Source organism: Natrix helvetica (genome assembly GCF_964273705.1).
Source record: "Natrix helvetica genome assembly, chromosome: 2".
NCBI lineage: Eukaryota > Metazoa > Chordata > Lepidosauria > Squamata > Natricidae > Natrix > Natrix helvetica.
Window position 1 is genome coordinate 96166250 of NC_138552.1, and position 15170 is coordinate 96181419.

The following is a 15170-nucleotide window of genomic DNA, read 5'->3' on the forward strand; positions in this document are numbered from 1 at the left end:
AATTTTGTGACTTCACCTAAAAAGTCTTAAATCTGAATCTTTGCAATAAGTTGCTGTCTTGTGGAGTGTAGTGGGAAATGCAGGTAGTCCTCAATTTACAACAGTTCATTCAGTAACCAAAGTTACAATGGCACTGAAAAAAGTGACTTATGACCAATTTTCACACATAATCATTGCAGCATTCCTATGGTCGCATGATCAAAATTCAGATATTGGGCAACTGACTCATATCTATGACAGTTGCAATGTCCTGGCCATCATGTGATCACCTTTTGGGACCTTCTGACAATCAAAGTCAATGGGGAATCCAGATTTGCTTAGCAAACCTGTTACTAACTTAACATCTGTGGGGATTCACTTAGGAACTGTGGCAAGCAAAGTTGTAAAATGGGGCACACTTTAACAAATGTCTTCCTTACCAACAGAAATTTTGGGCCCATTTATGATCGTAAGTCAAGGACTGTCAATAAAGTATATTGGATTTTGTGTCACCAGCCAGCTTTGAAAAACTTTTGTTAAAATACTTAGAATATTTTATATGTAAGGAAAAACAAAAGAAAACCGAACAAACATTAGGCTTGTAATGTTTGATTGCTTCTTCTATAAAAAGGGATTTATTTGTAGTAGTACCCCCGTGTAGTATATATAAAAGGAGTTTTAAAGCTAAATATGCTGGAAGTGAGGATTCCTTTTCTTTAATCAGTAGAACAATTAGCTAAGCAGATTTTTGGACTTATAACTCTTCTATTATTGGAGCTTTTATTGGGTAGGCATTTGACTCAGTGGTGAAATTCAAATTTCTTTACTATTGGTTCTCTGGGCGTGGCTTGGTGGGCGTGGTGTGGCTTGGTGGGTGTGGCAGGGGAAGTATACTGTAAAATCTCCATTCCCTTCCCACTCCAAGGGAAGGTTAGTGCAAAATCCCCATTCACTCCCGATCAGCTGGGACTCGGGAGGCAGATAATTTATGGGGGCGGGCCAGTCAGAGGTGGTATTTACCGGTTCTCTGAACTACTCAAAATTTCCACTACTGGTTCTCCAGAACTGGTCAGAACCTGTTGAATACCACCACTGATTTGATTGGTGTGTTATGAAGATTCCTGAGGTGAATAGTTGGTCTAGGATTTCTCAACCTTAAAACCTTTATGAGATGTGTGTACTTCAACTCATCAATCATAATTACTGGTCTTAACATTGCTATGATTGAGACATCCTGGACTAGATGTCCCTTCCAACTCTATCTAGAAGTTAGCTTCTAGAAGCAATCCAGAAGCTAACTTCAGAATTGTAATTCATCAGAAATTTGAATCACTAAAGTCTGAATAATTACTTTGCCCCAATGTGTTCATCCAGTTTTCAGAAAGCTGATTCCTGTTGCAAAAACTATGACCTACTTCTACATCAGTTGCTTCAATATAGGAAATAAAAAAGAATGTTTTCAACTACAAACTGAATAATGTTTTGAAATGGCCTTTGTTAATTCCCAAGCTCATCTCCCTGTGCCTTTAAAACAAACTAAATATTGTTGCAATTATATCCCACAAGATATTCTATTCCCAGACCAGTCTACATCTAGAAACTGAATTTTACAGATAAGCATCATTTTGTGGGGATAAAAGTGTTTCCTGTTTTTTAAATAGTTGTTTAGCTTGTTTTAACAAAAATATTTACTTATTTATTAAATTTTAATCTTCATGTCTGTTTTTTCCCCTTTTTTTCACACAAGAGCCTCGTGAGGAGCAGACGGATGTAATATGACTACCTCAAGGACAACCAGAGAAATATCATGGAGTTATCAATCAAAGAAAGAGATATAAACCTGGAAGAGAAAGCCTTGTTTAACCCTTAGGGGGAGTTACCATATTTTTCGGAGAATAAGAGACACCGGAGTATAAGACACACCAAGATTTTGAAGTTTTTGCACTCTGCAGACCTCCCTAAAATGGCCCAATTTTTGTCAAAAAAAGGGCATGCATAGCCTTTAGGAGGCCTTCTAAAAGGCCTGTTTTTCGCTCAATTTTGCCCTCCCCAGCCCCCAGGAGCACTCTGGAAGCCTCCTAAAGGCTATGCATGGCCATTTTTGCAAAGGGGGCGGGGTTTCAGGAGGCAAAAAATATTGTATTCAGTATATAAGACGCACCCAGATTTACCCTCTTTTTTGAGGGAAAAAGGTGTGTCTTATACTCTGAAAAATACGGTAAGTTGTTTCTTGGAATCAAGATCAAAGTCATTTGTCACTTTCTTCCACAATGTTTTCCCTTTATGGTCCCTAGAATTTCCTCGTCAACATTATCTACATTTTTCTTCCCTTCCTTCCTTCCTAAATTGCTGCTACCTCTTGAGTAGATATAAACTATTCAGTAACATATCTCCAATAGGACTAAGAAAAAGAACTCTTATTTGTTTCCCTTTTATCAGAAATGGGTTTGGGTTTTTTTTTTCACTTCTCAAATGAAGTTGCTCCCTTTGTTCTTGGTTTTAAAGACCATTTATATTATTATCATTCAGCTAAGCACACTGCAGAGATGTCTTCTGCCCAAAAATGAAATATACTTTCTACCTTTTATTCCTTCCCTCTGTAGATATATCCAAACCAAAGAAGTATCCTGTATAACTCAAAAATTCTCATAGCACATAACAAAGGATGTTTTCATTTTTTAAAACTAATTGGGGAAAAATATCTAAAGTTTGTCCCATTGCTATGCTAGTGTCTGCCTGTAACGCTATTCCTTGGTCACATTTTATGCCCAGTTTTTGACAAAAGGAATAAAGAATTCAAACATTAGTTACAAAAGGGCACAAATTGGAACAATTTAGCCCTAAAAAAACACGCAATATATAGAAAAACTACCCGCAGAATTTTAATCACAATCTTTTCATTAGTGACTGGAACAATACAATTTGACCAATAAACCACGAATAGAGAAAGTTTTAGAGCTTTTCTTCATGTTTAGCCACCATCCAAAAACACTGATATTCACACGTTCTTCTATGTGGGCAACATGTTCCACCACTGAAAAAGAAAAAAACTAGGACAGCAACTTGTCTGGAATGGTGTAGGATTTTCTGCTTGAGTAAGGTGTTGGACTAAAACATTTCCAAGTTCCTTTGCAACTTTGTTATTCTGTTATTAAGATCTGAATCCAGTGCCTAAATTTCTGCTGCAAACCACAGAATCAAAGTGACACAATTGAAAGAGGAGAATGGGGAGGAGGTAGCAGGATGAAATTATGATTTTGATCCTTCCAGTGTATCATCGTCACACCTCCGCTCACCTCATGTCCCTAGGAGAGGATCAGAAAGGAAGCTAAACACATATTATCCCAGTCTCTTGAAAAACATTCACATAATTGGGGAATTAATCTTTCCAAATCCCTGCCTGCATAATAGTTGGCCATTAGAATATAAGCAATACAAAGAGCAGAAGGAAATCTTTTTAAAGAATTCCAAGTGAAACTTTTCTTTAATTAATCAGATCCATATTTGCTATGATGTAAAAGGAGGACTTCCTAAAATTAGCCTTCTTGGAAGAAGAAAAGTCTTCAAGCATCAGTTTGTCAAGTGAAGAAAAACTGGAAATATGGAAGGATGCCCAAATGGAGTGGGGTGAGGATTGCATAGAAGACATTTAGATGGGAGAGTGTTTACACTAAGTAGGTTCACATTAAAACCTTGATCGTTGCAGTTAAAGACAAAGCTAGTTAGGCAAATACTCTGATTTGGAATAAGCATCTTTGTTTCTGTAACATGTAACGGACACTTTGCTGTTTGGCTTGAGCACATTCACAACCATTTTCATTTCTATCTATTGTATCTGTCTATCTACCCATCTCTAAAGCTATGGTGATTATATGTTGCTTAGGCAACACTATGCTTTTACTACTTTTCCTCTTTTTTTAGATATGTGACTAAAATAGATGTCCTGGGTAGATAATTCTTGTTCTTGCACCCAAACCTTTACTGAACAGACAGATGTTGTGAATCATCCTTTCTTTGGGTTGGATACATTCTATTCTGAACTCTTTTACTATATCCTTTTCTCATTTCCAAGCAAATAAGAATGTCCCAACCAAATGACTGAATCATACCAATGTGGTTGGAGATGACTCAAAGGATTCTGCGGGTGGTACTGAGAGCTAGAAGAATCCAGTGGGAACACAACATCTGCAGTCAAGGGGAATAGCAAGCTCACTGCCTGCCTGCAAATGGGCATTCATGGCTGCAGAGGTTGAAGTGGAAACAGTGGCTCTGGAAGATCAGGATTTTGTCTATTGGGTCCATGACCATTTTAAACAGACTGCATTACATGCTGAAGTAAGTGAAGTCAAATAGATGGCTATGAAAAGAAGTATTATAGAGTCCAAAATCTTGCCACATGATTGGATGAAAGATATCAAGAGAATAAGAACAGCAAGACAAGAGTGTTTCAGGGGAAAAGCTGCTGAGATTTTTCCACACAGACTTGAGACGTTGGCTGAAGAAGGTGTAGATGAGAGAAAAATCAACACTTGTAGCCTATATCATTGTGCTGTCACAACTACTGGAACTATTCTCTCCTCCCCCACAACATTAAAGTGATTGATAGGTGGTGATCAGGAGGTAGATTTTCAGGAGGGAGGGGTGCATTCCAAAGGAGTAAGCATTGGTTACTACCTGTAAAGATCTGCATGGCATGGGTCCAGGAAGTTTACTTGAGAAACTTCTCATCTCTATGGGACAGGCTGCCCATCCATGCCAGCAGAGGAGGAATCCCCATCAGTGGATTCCATCAGTCAAGGAATTTCAGCAGATGGGGTCCCGAAGAAGAGCCTTCTTTGCTGTGGTTCTGATGGCTTGGAACATCTTGTCTTGTTCTGTCTTGTTTACAGAACTAGACTGTGATGTTTCTCTGTGTAGTATGTGTGTGTATGGGGAGGGGGGATGCATCAGTGATGGGATTCAATTTTTTTTACTACCAGTTCTGTGGATGTGGCTTGGTGGGCATGGCAGGGGAAGGATACTGTAAAATATCCATTCCCATCCCATTCCAGGGAAAGGTTACTGCAAAATCCCCATTCCCTCCCGATCAACTGGGACTCAGGAAGCAGAGGATAGACGATGGTGGGGCCAGTCAGAGGTGGTATTTACCTGTTCTCTGAACTACTCAGAATTTCCACTACCGGTTCTCCAGAACTGGTCATAACCTGCTGAATACCATTTCTGGTATGCATAATGGTTATCTCTTGAGAGTTGAATGCAACAAAATTTCATTTTAATGTATGCTGATTACTGTACATTTAAAGTGACAATAAAGTCCTATTCTATTCTATTCTATTCTATTCCATCCCATCCCACTTCCTTGAGATGAGATTGGCTCACACCCTCCTGACCTTCCATAAGAGCCTGAAGACTGCCAGTTGGCTTGAAGGCCTGATGGGGGAATTGGAGGTGGTTGATCAACTAACAGCAGTTTCCACCTCCCCTTCTGTATATTCTCTTCCCCTTTCTCCATCTTTATTTATTGCTTTTATTTTATTGTCATTTGTTAATGTGATTTAATATATTTATTTATTCATGTATTTATGGTTTTATTTTAATATTGTAAGCTACCCAGAGTCTCTTTGTGGCAAAAAGAGTAGTGAGCAAATGTAATAAATAATAAGATGTCACTAAGTTCAGATATCATGTGTGAGAGAAAGTGAAGACAGTTCACAGAGTAATATTGTTGATGTAGATAGCAGGCTTCTTAGTCTGGCAAGATTGATGGTCCCAAACCAAGAATGGCAACCTCACTATGGCAATTTTCTTTTTTCAAATTGAGCTCTTTATTGTTTCACATCTATAGAAAAAATGTCTCTTACTCCTCTAGAATGCACTCCCTTCCTCCTGGGGATCCACCTCCTCACTACATTCCATCACAAGATAAGAGACAATGTACAGAGATGATAAAATGGCCATGAGGTACAGGAGGAAAAGTAACTACCAAAACAACGGAGAGATGAAAGAGGACTGAGCCCAGGGCAGGAATATAATGTGAGGTTTAGATTTGTTCCTCCTTTATTCTAATGAAGATAAAGCAAGAAATGAAGAAAGCATAAGCTGATCTCTATGGCTTTACAATAGAGGTATAGAGACCTAAATGGCATTGGATTCCTAGTCTGATCCACCTTGAAAGGCTGACAAAGAGCAGCCAAAACCAATTATAAGTTTGTAGCATTGGAAGCAGAAAAGTCAGCATGCATGTCTTTATGACAGCAGCAAACAAAATAAATAATTATCTATTAGCAGACCTGTTGTAACCTGAAGACCATGTACCAATTCTCTCTCAGAATTTCAGAAAAAGGTTTGGACATAGATCTTTACCTATTTAAATGTAGCTGCATGTGGATGTGCTATTGCGGCATATCTGTATGTGTTGGTGTCTGTATAAATTCACAACCCAAGGCCCAAGGATCTCAAGCAGCCCTGGACAGCTAGTAACCTGGCCTCACAAGATAATGAAAAATGCAGTAAAAAAGGAAGCTTGTTTATTTACATACATTAAGTATATTATATATTTTATTTGCAGTCGAAGACAATTCCTCTACACTCAAGGTGGCCCAGGTGAACCAAAAAAGTTGGACAATCATGATCTGGATCTTCAAACTGACATAGAAAGCCCAAATGCTGAGTTTGTGGCATGAAGATAGTTTTTGCTCTTCTGAATCACTTTTTTTTTATTCCCTGGCTTCCTGTGATAATAAATTAGATGCCTTGAGGAATTGTTTCTACGCTGTACCTTCTGAATCCCTGAAGGCTCATCCCTGTGTGTACTGCAATTGCATTATAGGACACCAGTTGTGTTGTTGCCTCCTGTGTAAACTTTACATCCTCTAAGATGCAGAAGTGGAAACAGAATGATTGGGACCTTCCGGTGACTTTCTTCTTATGGTCACACAATATACTCTACAACACTTTTACAACAACAACTCTCTTTTTAGGTATTTAGGTAAACCTTATTCATGAGACATCTGCCCTGGCCCCATTTTCTCAACCCTTCGCTATCATTGTGATAGCGGAAAAATCAGATATTTATTTTATTTTATTTATGTATCAAGTTTATATGGCTGCCCAACTCACAGAATGCAATTCTCCATCAAACTGCAACTGTAATACGTGTAGATAGCTGTAGGATTTTGAGGGATTAGAAACAATGCACAGGCAGGATTCTCAATTAAAGCTGCAGTATATTTACATTTTCACTGCAGATTTTTTTTCCAATGGCCCAAAGGTAGAAGGGTGTGTGTTCCCTCAGATGGTAGGATTTTAGAACAAGCAGACATTTAAAACATGGGAGCCAAAGTGATTACCACCCAGCAGCCAATGGAATTTGCAGAGGCATTGTGTTTTTCTATAGCTAGTCGTGGAATTGAAATGAAAGTTCCACAGACATTTTAATCCATAATTAACTGGCAAAGCCCTCCCCTATGGCCAAGTTCATGCTACAGTTATTTACTCATCTGTAAGTCCTGGTGATCAAAATAATCTTTCATGGATATAATGACAAACTTCCTGTTTGCCGGCTTTACCTGTTGGCCATCTAGTTATTGTCTTTCTTGTTTGCTTTCTAGATCAGTGACAGTTTTTGTTCTCATGGGTTTTAAATTGGGCTTCAGTGCATTTTCAAATCTTTTACTTAAAGTGGCAGAGAGAGGAAATTAATAATGATATCCTACCTTTCAGCAAACCAAAATGAGTATTTCATAATAACAGACTCATCATGAGGTTGTTCTTTTTTATCTCCATCTATTGTCACAAAGTTGGGACCCGGTGGCTCAGTGGCTAAGATGCTGAGCTTGTCGATCAGAAAGGTTGGCAGTTTAGCGGTTTGAATCCCTAGCGCCATGTAACAGAGTGAGCTCCCATCAGTGGTGAAATTATTATTTTTTTACTACCGGTTCTGTGGGCCTGGCATGGTGGGTATGACAGGGGAAGGATACTGTAAAATCCCCATTCCCACCCCATTCTGGGGCCAGCCAGAGGTGGTATTTGCCGGTTCTCTGAACTACTCAAAATTTCCTCTACCGGTTCTCCAGAACCTGTCAGAACCTGCTGAATTTCACCCCTGGATCCCGTTACTTGTCCCAGCTTCTGCCAACCTAGCAGTTCAAAAGTATGTAAAAATGCAAGTAGAAAAATAGGGACCACCTTTGATGGGAAGATGACAGTGTTCCATGCGCTTTCGGCATTTAGTCATGCTGACCATATGACCATGGAGACATCTTCAGACAGCGCTAGCTGTTCGGCTTTGAAACCGAGATGAGCACCGCCTCTTAGAGTTGGGAACGACTAGCACATATGTGTGAGGGGAACCTTTACCTTTATTGTCATAAAGTAGGGATGTATTTACCTCTTACAGGTAAAGAAAGTCCCCCTGTGACATCTGGGCTGCACCCTGTGAAGTACAATGTTTTTTATTATTACCCCAGATCAAATCCTAAATAATAAGGGAGGGAAGAATGGGACACTGGATTGCAGTGTTATGATTGGGTTATCATGAAAACTGGATTCTCTATTTCAAAAAAAATGAGCAAGAATAAACCACTTCTGGGCAAGGGACAGGATTGGGAGCAACTGTGCTCATCTAGTTTAAAATGAAGTGCCTCTTGAAGTTGCTCTTCTAGATGAAAGTGAGCAGCAAAAAGAGTTAGGGTATGAAATCTGTTGAGCTTTCAGACACTAAAGCAAGAATACAGGACAAAGGGAGTCAAAACAAGTAGGAATTCAGAGGAACTGCTGTGCTAGGTTTACTCAATCTGATGTGTTGCTGCTTTAGAAAAGATGTTAAGCTGAACATTTGTAGAACTGTTGCTTTCAGTCTGGATCACCTTTCTTTTCTCTACAGAAACTTCTTCAACTGCAATTTTGGTTTCCCCACTAAGCCCTAGGCCTCCGAAGACTGAAGCCAATCCTCTCATCACAGTGGTATAATCTGCTTCAAGTTAATTCTGAGCTGAAATCTGCCTCACAATACCTCAAAAGCATTTTTTTGTTTCCTCTCTGACAAAAAAGACTTCTATTTTCAAACATGCTTAAGGCATGTGGAAAGGTCTGAGGAACTTCTCTTGATGGGGTTTTGGAGCTTGGAGGTGACAGAAGATGCTGCTGATATTGCTGCATATTTTTCCATGAGTTGGAAACCTCCCTGTCTATCTGAATTTCCTTGTCTGAGATAAAAGAAACACCAGAGAAATGGCCTCAAGATGTTTTCCTTTGAGATAGAATAACATGGAAAGCTAGAGAGACTGCCCACTGAAAACAATATACGATACTTTCATACATTTACCTTTTCGCCTGCTCTGTAAACAAATTAGTACAAAAATACATTCCTCCCCCCCCCCCCAAATTTCCCTTAATTTCTGTGATGTTCTGTAAGATGTTTCCGCTCCTTCTGTAAGAAGCTTAAAACCCACCTGTTCAATTTAGCCGGCTTGGCCTAATCCCAGCTCTCCCACCTCAGTCGGTATTTTTAAATTTTACGGGTTGGTTTTAGGCCGAGTTTTAATTTTTATAATTTGTACAGGGGTTGAGGTTTAATTTGATTTTAATGGTATTTATTCTTATGTGTATGGTTTTTTAATTTGGTGCCTGTACACCGCCCCGAGTCCCTTTGGGGAGAGGGGGCGGTCTAGAAATCAAATAAATTGAATTGAATTGAATTGAATGTTCATGCTGGAAGAAGTAGGGGAGAGTAACAGACATAATGGTAGATATAGCATCTTCCATGTTATCTGTTTTGACAAAGATAGTAATTTAATTTCTCTCATTATACTGAATTAGAAGTAGCAAAAAAAGGAGGATTTTTCTGCCTGTTACTAATGGCAAAAAATGAAGGCAATATGCAAATTCTCCCGCACACATCCCTACGACCAATCCGCTCTCACAGGGAGGGACTACTACTGGTGCCGTCCACTAGGCAGTGCCAGCGGGCGACGCCTAGGGGTAGGACCTTCTCTGTGATGGGCCCAACCCTCTGGAATGACCTCCCCCCCGACATTAGAACTACCACTGACTTCCGTTCCTTCCGTCAAAAATTAAAGACTCACCTGTTTCGATTAGCTGGCCTGGAACATTCTTAGTTTTTACCTCCCGGTGGATATATTTTAATGGGTAATTCTGGGTAATATTTTAACTCCTGGGTTATTAGAGCTTTTAATGTACTATATTTATTATTCTATATACAGTCTTGCAACCTCCTCCACCTACGTATTTAATTATTTAACTGTTTTATGTATGTATTTTATAACGCATTTTAGTGACTGTACACCGCCCCGAGTCCCTTTCGGGAGAGGGGGCGGTCTATAAATACGAATAATAAATAAATAAATAAATAAATTCAATTCAAAAACTTTTAGCAATATGCTGCTAAAAGTCCCCATACATCCTTTATTATAAAGAACAGTCTATTTCAATTTTCAAAAGCTGGCTTTAAATTGGTATGTTTGTTCTATTATAAAAAGAGTTTTTTATCCACTGTTTTTTTTTTAAAAAGTAAGAAAAAATAAGGAAAAGGTAATAAAAACAAATCAAAGAGGAAACTAAAAGTGCAAGAAGGGGAAAAAATGAGGGAAAAGCAGGGAAAAAGAAACGAAGAAGTAGTTTCCAATCTTCTTTACAGCAGTTATAAATATAAATTTACCTCTTACTGTACGATTATAACATACTCTCTTCTTTCTTTAATCTATCCTATTTAATCCTCAAAACCATAAATCATAACTTCATTTTTTTCTGTTTTACACAAATAGTCCATAAGAGGTTTCCAGTCAGCAATAAATGTAGATACTGTCTTTTCTCTCAACAAAAAAAGTAATTTAGCTATCTTAGCACATTCTATCATTTTCACCAACCATTCCTCTATTGTGGGTAGTGCCCAATGTTTCCATCTTTAGGCATATAATAATCATCAAACCCAAAAGAAAAGTATTTGGCCACAATTATATATGAATCTTTAAAATCCTCTGAATCAGTGTATTTTTGAATCAAGAATTTTCTAGCTTCTAGTTATTCCACCAGATGTAATAAAATGTCCCTTCTTGTTAACATTTCCATCATACATTTGAAATGTCTTTATGCATTCTAGACAATTTCTCTGGTAACATAGAACAATGGAGCACCATTTTATAAAACTTCTCTTTCAGATGATAACTTTGTATAAGTGTCAATCCTTTCAATCCATATTTCCTCATTCTTCCATCTTTATATTATAAGCACAATGTTTAGCTCCCATAATTATATATTGCTTCACTTGTTCTTCTTCTGTTTCAAATTTCAATAAACACTTATAAAATTAGGCAATTACATGTTTAACATTTTACACTATTTCACATTCAGTCTTACAATGTTCAAAACCATATTTTGTTTACTTTAAATCTTTCTAATAATTGTAAATAAGAGAATCATTGACAGCTATATAGATATCCCTCTGCCACTAATTCGCTTTATTTTTTTATATATTCACCATTAGCTATTTGTGTTTGCCATTATTTCTCATTTATAGCATGCTTCTTGTGCTAAGATCTACAAAGGTGTTTTTATGTACGAATAAATTTATGTTTGTATCTATTCCATATTCTCAATGCAGCATGCCTAACTGAATGATTTTTAAAATCCACATTAAACTTAAATAGGGACTATCTTTGGTGGGAACGTAACAGTGTTCTGTGCACCTTCTGCATTTAGTCATGACCATGGAGACGTTTTCGGACAGTGCTGGCTCTTCGGCTTTCAAACAGAGATGAACATTGCCCCCTAGAGTCAGGAATGACTAGCACATATGTGAGAGGGGAACCTTTACCTCTACCTTTTAAATGTCCATGCCACCCAAATCTCAGGTCATGCTCTTCAAAATCCAAAAGTCCTGTTTCTCAGCAACACCTATTCTTTCATCCACACCAAACAGCAATCTGCAAAATCCAATTAATTAATACAAATACAAATAATTACATACAATTACTACAAAAAATACAAATAATTAAACCCAATCCTCCTCTTTCCTTTGCACCTTGAAACACCTTATATTTAACTGGTGCTTTTTGCCTTGCCACACAAATTTACATATTTCTTCAGCCACTATTGAAATGGTGCATCAGTTGTTAAAGCAAGTATTGTCTGAAACAAAATACCATTGTATACAAGACATTGTAAACAAGACATTCATTTTTATCTCAGAAATTCTCCCCATCAATGACAATTGAAGTTTTTTCCATCATATCTTTTTTTAACCTCATTTGATGTCTTTACCTTCTCAATCTTTTAACTTGATTTTATTCATCAGTTATGATTGGTTTTTTTAAATTTCATCTTCAGTTTTTGAATCATGTGATTCATTAAATGACTATGGCCTAGCGACTTCTGCAAAATATGTTTTTTAAAAATGGGTCCAGTCATGTGGATGCCCCAATTTATGACTGGAATGACTTATGACTGGAGTTACAATCCTAATTGTAGTCATAACTCAAGGAGTACCTATAGACGGATTTCACTGGAGCTACACTTGAAAGCTTCCTTGAGAATAGGCACCTATGAGTTATAGCACCAGGTGCTTTATGAATGTTTTGAACTTATTCAAGTCCAGCAAGTCAGACAGGAGAATAAACTGAGTAATATAGAGACAGACTAGCTTCCAGGAATTGGAATATGCTAAGAATTAGGGAACAACCTATGGTTTTTTAAGGATTTATGGGGAAGATCAGAATATGAAGGCAAATTGTTTTGTATGAAAATATATTTCAAATTTTCAGCAAGATGATTTGCTAGAGGAAGAATAAGTGTTGCAGCTGTTGTTACCAGTTAATACATCCCAATTTTTGTCTTTTTTATGTGTCAACGTTGCTTCATTTAGGATTATCTACATTAGATAGAATCTACCCATCCCATATTTGCCAATTAAGATGAGTTGTGGTGGTATTAATAGAGCAGGAACCTGAAATCAGGCTTTCCCTATCTTGATTCCTTTCCTCTGGAATAGCCTTCCTCTACCTCAAAATTAGAACAGCCCCTTTCTTATTAATACACAGGAAAGGTGTGTCTTCAACACGGAGAGTTCAAGATAATTAGTGGCAATTATTTGGATGGGGTGATTTGGAAGGTGATATGATTTTGTGTATAGATATTGTATTCTGGTTTTAATTTATAAACCACAGTTATTTATGCAGTTAAGCTTTAGGAGTTGTAAACTAACAAGGCTGTTGGATGAGGTGGTATACAAATAGCTGAATAAAGCAACTAGCAAAATATACCACATAGTCCTAATTCAGCAGCACAAATCAAGTGTAGAACTGACAGAGGGTCTCAGTATTTTGAATAGCAGTGTACTGTATAAACTATAATTGTGGTGCAATGGTAAAGCTGTTGGGTTCAAGCAGAGGTGGTATTCAGCAGGTTTTCACCAGTTCTGGACAACCAGTAGCGGAAATTTTGAGTAGTTCAGAGAACCAGTAAATACTACCTCTGACTCGCCCCGCCCCCATCTATTCTCTGACTCCTGAGTCTCAGCTGTCGGGGAGGGAATGGGGATTTTGCAGGAACCTTCCCTTGCCATGCCCACCAAGCCAAGCCACACCCACCAAGCCATGCCCACATAACATTTGAATCCCACCATTGGTTCAAAGTAGGGAGATCCATATTTTAATCTTCTCAAACTGGATAATTTTGGGTCAGTCAATCTTAACCTATATCACATTGTTGTGGGGGAGACAACTCTAAATATTGTATTCTACCCTGAGCTTCTGAGGGGAAGGAAAGGGATATCTATCCTTGAGATAGATAAAATACAAATTGTGAATCTGTCCTAATAGAACCAAAATGGAGATGGGGCGATATTTTTTTTAAGTGGGGAGAAAACCAGATGTGCTTTAGCTTTACTGTAATACATTTATTTGCATACATCAAATGACTATCAATGTTTCCAGGACACCCATAAACATATTTAATTGAACAGAAATGAATGTTTTTTTTTCCCACACAGAAACCTGAAAGTTTGAAGACAATTCATAATAACATTGTATGAGGAAAACCCTACATTCCCCTATACCTGGTGCTTACCATTTGGCTATAGAAAACCACCAAAACCAAAGGGATTTTCTCTGGTGGTATAGCAATTCTGAACTGGACTATGAAGTGGATATATGCGGTAAATAAACATATACCTGCACAACTGAGAACTGAGGAGAAATTTCCTGACAGTTAGAACAATTGATCAGTGGAACAGCTTGCCTCCAGAAGTTATGAATGCCCCAACACTGGAAGTCTTTAAGAAGATGTTGGATAGCCATTTGTCTGAAACGGTATAAGATTTCCTGCCTAGGCAGGGGGACTAGAAGACCTCCAAGGTCCCTTCCAACTCTGCTATTGTATTGTATTGTAATTATAAAGAAAGAGGGATTTGGAAAGTATGAAGATACATACTGCAGCTTTATGCCCATGTGAACAGTTACAAAATTCTGGGCATTAACTGAACTTTCTTAGAGAATTAGTTCCATAATTGGAGTTTTGCCCTAGAGAAGGCACATTCCCCTCCCCCCGCCAATAGTCAATCACCGCATCTCCTATGGTGGAGCATGTCCAGAGAAAAGACTCTGCTGAAAACCCACATAGACAGACACATGGGGAGAGAAGCAATAAATGACTATTCTCAACACAGTTCTGTGGCCTCCTTTCAGCTAGAGGAATCTCTCATTAAAACTGAATTAAATTAAACTTCAACATTCCCCAACTTTCCAAACCTGATTCACATAGAAGGAAAACGTGGCAGATTGCAAAAATATTTCACATACCTCTTAGTGCCACAGACACTGTTAATTTTCCAAATGCCATCCATGGAGAGTTTAATCATTTTTACAAGTAGTGACACGATTGGTCTCTCTTTATGCCCTGTCAGATAGACCATCAGAAGAGTATCTCCTTGGTATAAGATTACACATTACACAATGATAGTTCAAAAGAGGGAAGCTTGATGGCTGGAAAGGACTCTGTGTGCTTTATAATTTTGTATAAAACAAGTTCCTTAAAGCTAAATTTGTTTTTTTTTCTTGAAAGTACCACCACCAGATCATTCACCATTTTGGAAAATAATTTGCATGTTTTGGTTGATGATCCTGATTTTTTTTTCATTTTTACATAATTTGAATTAGTAAGATACCAAAGAATTGAAC

At 37.9% G+C, this 15170-nt stretch overlaps 1 protein-coding gene across 1 annotated transcript in view; it reads left to right on the top strand.

Moving 5' to 3' along the window:
- LOC309387369 (uncharacterized protein) overlaps positions 1-15170 on the top strand; it is a gene marked incomplete at its 3' end in the record, with an annotated part of 62391 nt that overhangs the window by 22372 nt on the left and 24849 nt on the right. The window lies entirely within an intron of this gene.